This window comes from Notothenia rossii, assembly GCF_949606895.1.
Source record: "Notothenia rossii genome assembly, chromosome: 7".
NCBI classification, from domain to species: Eukaryota; Metazoa; Chordata; class Actinopteri; order Perciformes; family Nototheniidae; genus Notothenia; species Notothenia rossii.
The window spans coordinates 65,450,316-65,462,026 of record NC_136905.1 but is presented as its reverse complement, the minus strand read 5'-3'; positions in this window follow the sequence as shown (position 1 = coordinate 65,462,026).

The following is an 11,711-nucleotide window of genomic DNA, read 5'->3' as shown; positions in this document are numbered from 1 at the left end:
TTCCCCTTCCTGTGACCCAGCTGAGACGAGCACGGACGTGTGTGTGTGTGTGTGTGTGTGTGTGTGTGTGTGTGTGTGTGTGTGTGTGTGTGTGTGTGTGTGTGTGTGTGTGTGTGTGTGTGAGTTTGCTGACATGTGTGTTTCCCTGGGGGTAAGGGAGAATGGAAGAGGTTGTGAGGGTGAAGATTTGTAAATGCAATAACATTCACTAGCCTGACATTATGCATTGTCTTTATTTCAGGGACTCGTACGCAGAGCAGAAACAAGTCACTCACCCAGATATCACCTGGTTCCCGCAAGGGTAGGAATGTAAGACACCGCAACAAGTCCCTCAGATCATTTCGTATTATTTGTGCATTTGGTGAAAGATGCAGAGCAGGAAATCTGTGAATGTGTGGCAGGCGGGCACAGACACGTCTCTAGTGGCTGTGGGAGAGCACACCATGAATAAATTTAGCAATGTCCCCAGGAGATTGCCTTCAATCACGAAGCATAAGGTTTCAATGCTGCGCCCTGTTTGCATGGAGCACCAAATTACCTTCCACTAGATTGCTGAGCTGGGTCTAATAGAAATTGGGGAATGGACTGTTGAGGATGGACTGCTAATTAATCTGGCCAAAGTCAGAGCCCATGTCCTGGGCCCGCTGACAACTGGTCAAGTTGAGCCCAGGAAAACTGTTCAGTGAAAGGAGACCAAAGATTAGGTGGATGAAAAAGTAAGGCGTAAATGATGTTCACTGTTCTGTTTGTATTTAAAAGATAACACACTTTGTTGTTTTTGAGAGATTGAATGCTGAATGATATCATCAACAACATGGTGCATTAAACAATTATTTGACAATGTATTTGACATAAACAAATATGTATAAACATTGCTATGCTGTGCAAAATATCTGAAGCTACAGTAATGTGTATCCATAATCATTAAAGCATTTTATGTCGCGTAACAGCATCAGATGTTCCCAGTGAACCCTATGGTGTATGAACCATAACATTAAAGGCCATATCCAGTTTTCTGCTGAAATATTAACATCTCAATTTACATACAAATATCCATGCATCTAAAAGCAAAAAAACTCTTTACTAAGCCATTTTGCTATTTTGAATAATAGGTGGTTTTCTGAGATCCAATTGATTGACTAAACAAAGACATGACTAGTGCATTAAAGCAATTGTTTACTGCCACGGAAAAATGGCGTGTGTATAATTTTGCTGTAAATGGTTATTAACTGATACAGAAACCATGGATTTGTATAATAGCTGGTAATCATTCTACCTCAGGATGCTTTTTCACCGTCATACACAGGGTTAAAGAATTAGAGTGTAGTCAATTACATTTAGTAGGTCACAGAAATTGATTTACTGCCTAAGGAATGTTGTTTTTTTCCTGCTGGGCTTCGGCTGTGTGGTGGCATTCTGCTCACATAATCAAGGATGAGCTGTCAACCCAATCTACTACTTGGTCCCACAGGGAAAGATGACTTGCAACAGAAAAACCTGCATGAATACTAATTTACCTACTTGGCTTTAACAGCTTTTGCAAGCCAATCTCATAGGAATATGTAGAATATGATGCCTTTCCATCTTTCCATATTAATTACCCCAACTGAAAATAGGGACAGCAAGAGATGGGGACTGCGGAAGATAGTGTGAGGGAGCGAAAGAGATAGAGAGAGACAGAATCATGGGAATAGCTCTAAGCAGGGACTCTCTGCTCTCCATCCTAAATGTGGTTAATTATAATGTGATTTGAAGCATCTTGAGCAGGAATCTGGCAATCTAGATTTGGAGCTCTCTGACCACAGCTCCAGTTTGGGTCCCTTCATTATGGCTCAACATAGCCAGTGCCTCTCTTAGCCTCAGAAATGTACGAGGAGCAAAAGAAAAAAACTGGGGCACATTGGTTGTGTTTACTCCAGGCAGATTTGGAGCAGATTATTCTGATTCCTGAACTCCTACTCCTCTAGTTAATTTCAACGGGGAGGGCGTGAGTTAATCCAACAATACTTACATAAGGATATTTTCAAATCCAGTTATCTAATTATTACATGTTGTGTTTTGAGGCCCCTTCAGACCTTAATGTGAAATGCACGATGTGTAGCATTAACAGACAAATGATGAAATTGCAGCACAACATGGCATTTGCTTTGTCACATATGAGGTCAATGTTATAATCCTAACACTAAGGAAGAGCTGGTATCTTTACAGTTTACTGCTTTAAAAATAGTCTTTGGAAGAACAAGAAGGACAAACCAGTGTAAGGACTATCCGGAAGTATGTAGTGCCATAGCTGTCATATACATATATATATATATATATATATATATATATATACTGTGTATATATATATATATATATATATGTATATGGACCTCCTCTATTTGACATTTTAAATGCTTCAATTTGGCAACAATACTTAAAGCAATAAAATCAACTTGTGTAATGATGAAGATGACACCAAACTGCACCCTGCTCTATCAAGAAATGACAAAAGTTCCATGGATTTTTTTCAATAATAGAATTCAAAACATTAATGATTGGATATGTATGAACTTGATCTTAATGCAGATTTTCAGAGAGCACCTGAATTACTGTATTTGGCAAAAAAGTAGGGTCAAAGAAAGCTGGCACTCATCTTTCCTTTTGAAAAACAAAACCACTAACATCTTAAAAACATAGAAATAATCATGAAACAATTCCATGCTCCTATAAAAACACCAAGTAACATGAAGGCTTCTTTGACTGTCCTTAACCATATATGAGCCCTATCTGCCTCTCTAGTCAACAGGGCTACTAACTTTTCAAAGAGTGCAAACACACTGAGAAGAACAATTACATTTCATTTCATTTCATTTTTATTTGTCCCGCTCATGGTACGCAAAACCCAATGTACAATAATTGCCAACAAAACATGTCTCTACAAACAGAACCATTGAGCTAAAAAGAGCAGGGAGAAGAAAAAAATATTATGTGACCTGCCCCTTTCTAAAAAAAATAATTAAAAAAAAATAGAAATAGATGGTCTGCCCTTCATAATAATTGTTTTTGTTCACTGCCAAACATAACAGTATCTTAGGATACTAAGAGAAACACAAAAAGTACTTATTTCCTACTTGACGGTTAACAGAAAGAAACAAAACAACAAAAAACAACAACACCAAAACATCACATGTATAAGGAAAAGGAAAATCACTGTGAACCATAGGGCTAGGCAACCTTTAAATCCAGGTTAAACGTCTCAACATGTGCATTAGCCTAAATCCTTAATAATTAGCTTATGAAACAACGATGGGGAAAAGCAAACAGATATGAGCATCGGATAATCAAGACACCTGACCGAATTGCATGATGAACATTGTGTATGTTTACTAGCTAAACGCTTGACTTGTTTGAATTTCAAAATAGGCGGTCGTGCTTATATTACATAAGCTGCTTGCAGTTTATTTGAATTGCATACAGAAGCAGAATGTGTTGGTAAATGGAGCATAGAGTGTGGTTCTGCTATTTGACGGCTTAGAATGATGCTGCTCATGATTTGCATTTCAGTTTGTGTGGGGGTTGGGCCATGCATTTTATTAACCCTTAGATGCACGAGTGACTGGATCCTACACTCTTCCATATGGGTAAAAAAGGACCCGTATTAGAATAATGTGTGTTTTTATGCCATTTTTGTCATTTTGGTTAAGAAAAATCACTTCAAACTAGAAATATTTTATATTTCATTTTTCACTATTAATAATTTTAGACATTTTTTTTACATTTTGAAAAAAAACGTTTTGCACATATTGATGGAAAGATCTCCTCTATTCTGAGACCCTGACAGTTATCCAGTCCTTTTTCAAAACTCATCTCTTCTCCTTTTGTCTACTCATAGCCCACCCCCCATCAATCCATGCCGGTTGATCAAGTGTGATAGTCCCATACCTCCAACCCTAACCTTCCCTTATATTGTAAAGCGATTTTGATTCCTTGAAAAGCCCTATACAAATATAATGTATTATTATTAGTATACTGACAGGTATCAGATCTTGCTGTGTAAAATAATCTTCCTGAGCGGTGTCACTTGTGATGTAGTCTGTGTGGTCTACGGTGAATGTATTCCTGACAGCCACAGGTGATAAGAATCAAAGGTTCCCATAGGATTCCATAGAAAATTGTTGACCCACTTACAGTAAGCTTGGGGTAGTAATATAAAAACTACAATTTCTTAAAATGTATAACATTTAAATTTAAAATTTGAATGGCATGATATCCAAAACATGTTTTTTGAGGAATAGCTGGAATATTAAATGATAAAAAAATGTAATTACAAAGATACTTCAAGAAAACCACCTCACCGGGTCAAAGAAGACCCACTTATGCATCTAAGGGTTAAAGCATTATGTTCAAGATGTATATAATTAAACAGTGTCAACCAAAACAATTAAATATATTAATCAAATATTCTATTCATCCTAGGAGATTTATTTTGGTGTTAAAATACTTACTTTTGTGACATGTTTGTGAAATTACACATTTGAAAAGTGAAAGGTTTTGGATAAACATTCAACCTATTGTGTACTGCCTTAGCAAAGAGCTGAAAGATTGCTTCAACACAGATCAAGATGGAGACTGGCATTGAATATATGGCAAAAATATAATTTATTGGAAAGATGAAAGCCAGATGGACATGTAACAGCAATCCATAAAGACACGACATCTAGCGCACCTCTGTGCTTTTATATATATCCCCTGAAATCCTCCATAAAGCATCACCATAATAAGAGGTTTAGGCTTCCATGCTGAACAGATTTTCACTTGGCCCTTTGTGTCGGAGAATCTCACCTGGTCTTTGGAGTGGGGGCAGAGGGGAGAAAACCTTCCTGCCCCGACTGTGGAGAGACAGCCTTCCTCTGTAACCCACTCTCATTCACAGACATCATTCATGTGCAAATCATCCTTGGACCTATTGTTCACCCACTGCGCCTTCAGATACTTGCTGAATCAAGTGATAAATGTAATGGCAGGGCTGGAGATATGTTCCATAATGTGAAAAGCTATAATAAGACGTAAAACAATAAGCACTCTCAACTAGCTAGAACAATAGACAACTTAATAATAATAATAATAATAATAATAATAATAATGTTTTGTTAATGCATATATATTTATTTTTAATTGATACAGTGTGCTTTCTCGTAGATGTTTGCTGACAGGAACCAACCATTTTTCACAAGGTGTAAAATGCTTGGTTATTTTATTTTAACATTAGAGATTATTATAACTCACTGAAAGTACGAAAGACAAATAAAAAATTCATTAATTTACTTAAGGACCATTTATTTTAATTAACATCTTGAAAAGTCTAAAAATTGAAGTATTTTTGGACGAAGTGGCACCAGCAGTTGCGCGAAGGTGGTGACAGACTTGACAAAGACTGGATTCGTGGACTTGCTCTAAAACGTGGACATACTGTATCTCTCTGATTGTACTGTACAATCTCATGCAGATTTTCTTGCCAATAATTGCATTGGTGTACTATGACTACTACATCATAAACCATGGGAAACAGCTTGGTTGCGTTAATGTTGGTAGCTTTTAAACACATAATGATGATGCAATGCTAACTGCCATAGAACAGACAGGAAATATAACCTTATCTAATATTAAATGATGAATACAAGAACAATCTAATCCAAATATATATTTATATACTGTATTAAAATGGATTGTTTGTATCAGCAAAGTCCTTTTGCATTTTTGTTGTAAAAAAGTTCCATAGGCCTTTTTCATGTAATAAAAAGAAATAACAGTCGGTAAAAACATGGGATAAAAGTTGGCTGAATTCCATTTTGACACTTGAAAATCTGTGTGTTTCCAGAGACTTATGAATCATAGTCATTTTGACACAGATAGTGTGGAGTGACCGTTCATTTAAATCTTTCAAATGTGTCACATTGCATTTTGGGATCATCATCACAAAGAAGTGTTCAGTACATGAATTTCGAGGGGCAATATATTATGCGTACGTTCCACACTTACAAATAATATGGCAAAGCGAAGAGAAAGTATATGGTGCAACACATTTTGGACACAGCACTCTAATTGAGTAAAACAAAGCCATCATTAAGGGATCATCAACATCTTTACAATTCATCCTCTGTGGACAAGGAATGTGTACCATGTCTATCCATCATATAGTTATTTACTCAAGTGTTGCAATAGCAGAACACATTACTAGGATTGTGATCCCTTTCCCACGTCCCCGATACTGTTATTTAGATGTTTACTTGATACAAATAATTTCATGCAGCTATGAATTAACTACCAGATATGGCGTGGCTGATTGCTAAATGTCATGATGTAGCAGTACAGCACAACAGATAAAACAAAAGAAGACACAGCTCCATTAAGCTTAGCAAACTGAATTATTTTTGATTTAACAGTCAAGGACGAAATCACGGATCCTCGACAAAGTAAACATTTTACCAACAACTCTGTTGATCAGTGGAAAAGATTGTTTAACTCTACAGTATATAATGGTGCCGGATCTCTTTGAAATGCTTGAGCTTGTGTAATCAAAAGCACAGCCTTTTGTCTCTTTAACACACATACCAAAGAAGCTGCCGAGGAGGCCACATCAGAATGAATGAATATTTAATTGAGGCCTATTGAGGCAGAAGATCAAAATGATCTTGCTCTTAATGATTATTCAGTGATAAAAATAAAAGTAGGGTAGGGGAGAATAGAAGGCGCACACTCAAGAGCCTCGGTTTGTCCAGCAGGCAGGAATACATTACACAAACATATGAGAGCGAAACCACAGCATTGTGGATGAATGTGTTTAACTTTGCCTCTTGCTTTCATCTATTTGTCCCCCACTTACAGATAACATTCTTATTCGAACATAAATCCAAAATGAATAATAGCCATTTTTAAAGCTTTTTTATGATTATTTATATGCATGGACTATCGTAGAGGGATGAATCAACTTTGCCTGTTACTAGTAAGTAACACAAGTGTCTTTTGAACAAATTAGACACATGTGGGAGACTCCAATGCAAGACACCAATGAAAGAACACTGACCCTGTCTTATTGGAAGTTGTCTCGACAAAAAGTAGGTCAATCTGGCTTGTGAGGGAGCAAGACCCTCCTCTCAACTTTCCAGACACTCATGGCAGCAATTGGTGAGGAAAAAAAAGGCTGAATTGATGTGGGCCGAACATGAATGGCTTTAAGCTCAGTACTTGATAGCGTGCCAGACTGAAAGGAACAGGCTTCCATACTCACAACACAGTGGTTGTTGCAAGCGCACATTCAAAAGCATATTAATGTTATTATGTGATCCGTGTAACCTTGTCTGGTCTTAAATCTTTGTTCCAGCATCTGTTGGGTAAATGCACTTTTTATGTACAACACAGAAATGACATTCATAGCTATATTTTTAAGAACTTGAATATCACACCATGTCTTCAATACGCCGTACTCTAGGAGCCGCACTGCTTCTATGAGATTTGATTACAAATAAATGTTAGTGATCTTAGATATGACTATGACATCAGTTTTAGTTGCTTAAAACATTAATGACTGATACACTGATTTATTGTTTTGATCAATAAAATATCAGCAAATATTAAAAAGAGCCCTTAACAGTTTCATAGAGCGAATAGTGGTATCTAAAAACTTCATGTTTTGTCACAACGGCAGGCCAAAAGCATCAAATATATGTCATTAAAGATTTGAAACAACTGAGAAATGACTCATTTAAGAAGCTGGAAACTGTTTACTGCTTTTCTCTTTGTGCGGTTCACTAGTTGATCTGATATATTTGATGATAACTAAACGATATTAGTTATAATATTCTCTGTTGCAGGTTTGTGATGCGGTGTCCACTTGTTGTATCACTACTGAGCGCTGCCTGCTGTGTTGTCAAGCAGCCCACGGGTTATTGAAATTGCATGTACATTTAAAAAAAAGCTGCAGTGTCAGACCTTGACCTCGTTACATACGGTAGGAAATGGGTGCATAAAGAATGGGTCATAGCATTTAGTGGAAACATGAGATGTATTCATACTAGGGATGTGCATCTCCATCACTGAGGCCGATGCGATGCGCATCTCGATACGTTACCACGATACGATACATTAACGATACCTTTGAAACACCAGGCGATGCGATACGATACGATTCACCCCTGTTGCGATACAGTTCGATACGATTTGATTCAACATTATGCGATTCGGGGCGATACGATGCGATTCAACACGATGCAAAAATAATGATACTTCAATATGGTACGACAGAGGATTTTTGTTTTATTCCTGATATGCAGCAAATCATACATTAACAAAAAAGTGCTTTACATATTTGGTACTGCACATCCCATCATACCGTTTATTTTTTTACCTTTAAAAGCTCTCCAGAGTACAATTGTATAACACCTCACAGTTAAACAATGTAAGGATGCATTGCTCATGATTAACAATGTGCAAATAACAGCTACCATAGAGCAATGCCCATACAGCTGCCAGCCTGATGTGCTGAACACTCAGAGGCTAACTCACCAGTGAGCAGAAAGCATTGGTTTCTATCTGAACAATAAAGAAAACAAATAACCTTTCACAAACAGGTATTTCATAACTGCTTACAGTAAGGAAGACATTTAAATTATTATTGGCCGTCACAGGCTGCTGTAAGCTAAACATCTCTCTCTGACAGAACACCTCCCTGAGTGATTTAACTCATATGTCTCACTTTCAGGTTTCTCTTTTCAGCCGCAGACCCCATGTCGCCTCTTTATGTGCGTCGCTAAGTTCCTCGTACTACTTGTGTAATTTAAAGCGGCTCGGCATCGTAAACAATTTGCGAGTGATTTTTCAAGTTGACCGTCTGTAGTAATAGTGCCGCGCACATATACCATCAGGACGTTACTGATGGGGTGCGGCTGCGGAGTGATACTGTGTGTATGCAAGTCCGCATCTAGGACGGATCTATGTATCATGGCTGTAGACCTGTTAAGTAATAAAGATACCTCATACAAAGGTCTACGGATACCTTATTACTCTCCATGACCTGCGGTCAACTATATAGCATAAATGACTATTACACCGTCTTTCTTGAACAATCCGAAGTGTTGCCAAACGTTTGATTTGTAGGTATTTTTCGCTGCGCTGTGTTTCTCTTTCTCCTCAACTTCCGTGTGTGTTGATAACTGAGACTCTCGTTCTCCGTAGTGGCGAAGCAAATATCAAAGATCGTCTCTGCTGAACGTTGACAAGATAAGGGGATTTTATATGAATGAATCGGTTTTTTACCGATGCAAAGACGCTACGCAATCGATGCATCGCGAGTTCAACCCAAACTGTAGCCGATGTGCACTCTTTCAACCGGTGCACTCGCATCTTGAACGTTTATGCCGGTGCACCGATGCGAATCGGTGAATCTTAACATCTCTAATTCATACTCTGCCAGTAGACGTGGTTGTTGTGCTTGTTACTCATTATGGTTGTCACGTTCTGAACAATGATGGCAGTTTAGCAGTCTGTCTGGCCTTCATTTTAGGCAACTTATAAAGAGACACAACTTTGAGAATAGTTGTATAGAAACACACTGGTGAGTCTTAAGATTCTATTCAACAAGTATATTTTATATTCTATCTCAATGTCATAAATGTTGACATTTACTTCAACTTTTAACTGTCAATTATTGCTTCATTCATACTTTGAAAGCATTTATAATGAGCGTGTTGAAGGCATTATATACAATGAATGAGTTGTTGAGTTTGTCGACTGTATTTCCATCTATGCCATTTGTTATATTTAAAGCAGCATTGTCAAAGTCAATATAAAATATGATGAGCCACAAAGAGATGAGCGGTTTTGATCACATTAAGAACGGGATGTCAGTTCAAGATTTGAAGGGCTTTATTATTTGGGTGTCCTGAAAAGAAATGTTTTAAGCTGAATAATACAGGAGACTGAAATCCATTAACTTATAAGTGTCACCATTGTCACGGTTATGAAAACTTCGATTGATTCTGTCAAGTGACTGAATCTAAATAGACTGGCACCTTGTAGACTATTCTTCGATACATCAATTTTTACACAAAAAGAAAGTTTTTGGGTGACCGAATAAGTCATTTGTATGAACATTTTTGAGAAAAGGCTGATTTCAAACTTTTACATATGGCGTTATCCTGTTTTTCTCAACTATTTATCAGATACAAGTGCATATTTTAGGGCTTTGGACTGACAAAACATCATATTTAAACTGATTTTATAAACAAATAATTGATTGATCTAGAAAATAATTGGCATAATACGTTTCAATGCCTTTTCTCAGATATTTGAGCTGTTTTAAGCAAAAAAAAAGTGTTCTATTATAAATAATCTCCTATTAGTTATTGTGAGGTAGGATAAGTAGTGTTAAAAAATGAAAGAGAACATATTTTCCTGCATTTAAATTACAGATGTTGTCGTAGCACTGTCGTAAAAAATACCAATATCACCCATCTCCCTTACTCTTGTGGTGATCTGGGCTCACCATGTGTCAAGTCATTTCTTATTACAGACACATGCATTTCCAAACATTCGGTCTACCTACGCTGTAAAATGTATTATCTCTTCGATTTACACACGGCATCTATTGCACGTCTGTCCGTCCTGGGAGAGGGATCCCTCCTCTGTTGCTCTCCCTGAGGTTTCTCCCATGTTCCCCTTTAAACTGTCGGTTTTCTCTGGAAGTTTTTCCTTGTACGATGTGAGGGTCTAAGGACAGAGGGTGTCGTTTTCTCATACTGATATTCTGCACAAACTGTGCTGTTGTATTAGCTGTAAAGTGTCTCTACTATAGGCTATTTTTATTATATGTACAGCACTTTGGCTCGACCAAAAATCGTTTAAAAATGTGCTATATAAATAAAACTTGATTTGATTTGATATAAACATTGATCCCCTTCACAACACCAATGCTGTTAGAGTTGATATTGATAACGCTGTACGGATAACGCCCCTTAACTGCAAGATAAACACCTTCCTGACCTCCCTCTACACGCTGAATGACATCAAAGAATTAGCCGAATGTCATCCTCATTGTGTCCCTCATCTGAAAAGTTCTTTTTTTAATATTAATGTTAGTACACATTAGTACAATATAACTCCGCTTCCACTGTGAGCTATCTGTCGCACACAAGTATCTGTTGACATGCTCCTTAACATGGATATTATGTTAGGGAGCCTTTTAGCAAACTCCAAATTATTCTGCCATGGTCCCTTTTCTGTGGTGGGTCAGGGCCGTCTGAAGCCATTATTGGTAATGAATGTGGAGTCCTACTTTAAAAAGGTTCAGGCATGTAAAGTCACCTGGAGCTGAATAATGGAATCCTGCTGACACTGAATGCCAGGGGGCTTTTACCACATCCCAGAATGGCAGATTTGGAAATGTACACTACAGACATAATGAACTATAAATGTAAACTTGGGAATGTAGCCTCCCACACAGCAGCTCGGAGTTATTAATAGATACAGAGCGTTGAATGTGCTGCAAAATGCTAAAAGGGAAAAGACTAATGTGTGGTTTCAGCAACGATCCTGCTACTCGAGAATCATGGGCACAACAACTGAGAGGCATTTAGACATATGTGTTTCTGTGGCATTATTATCAAAGAAGCAGTTGTGTAGATTTGAACAGAGCGCTTGTCGGAGGTTCTAAATATTCGGAGTTTGTTAGCAAC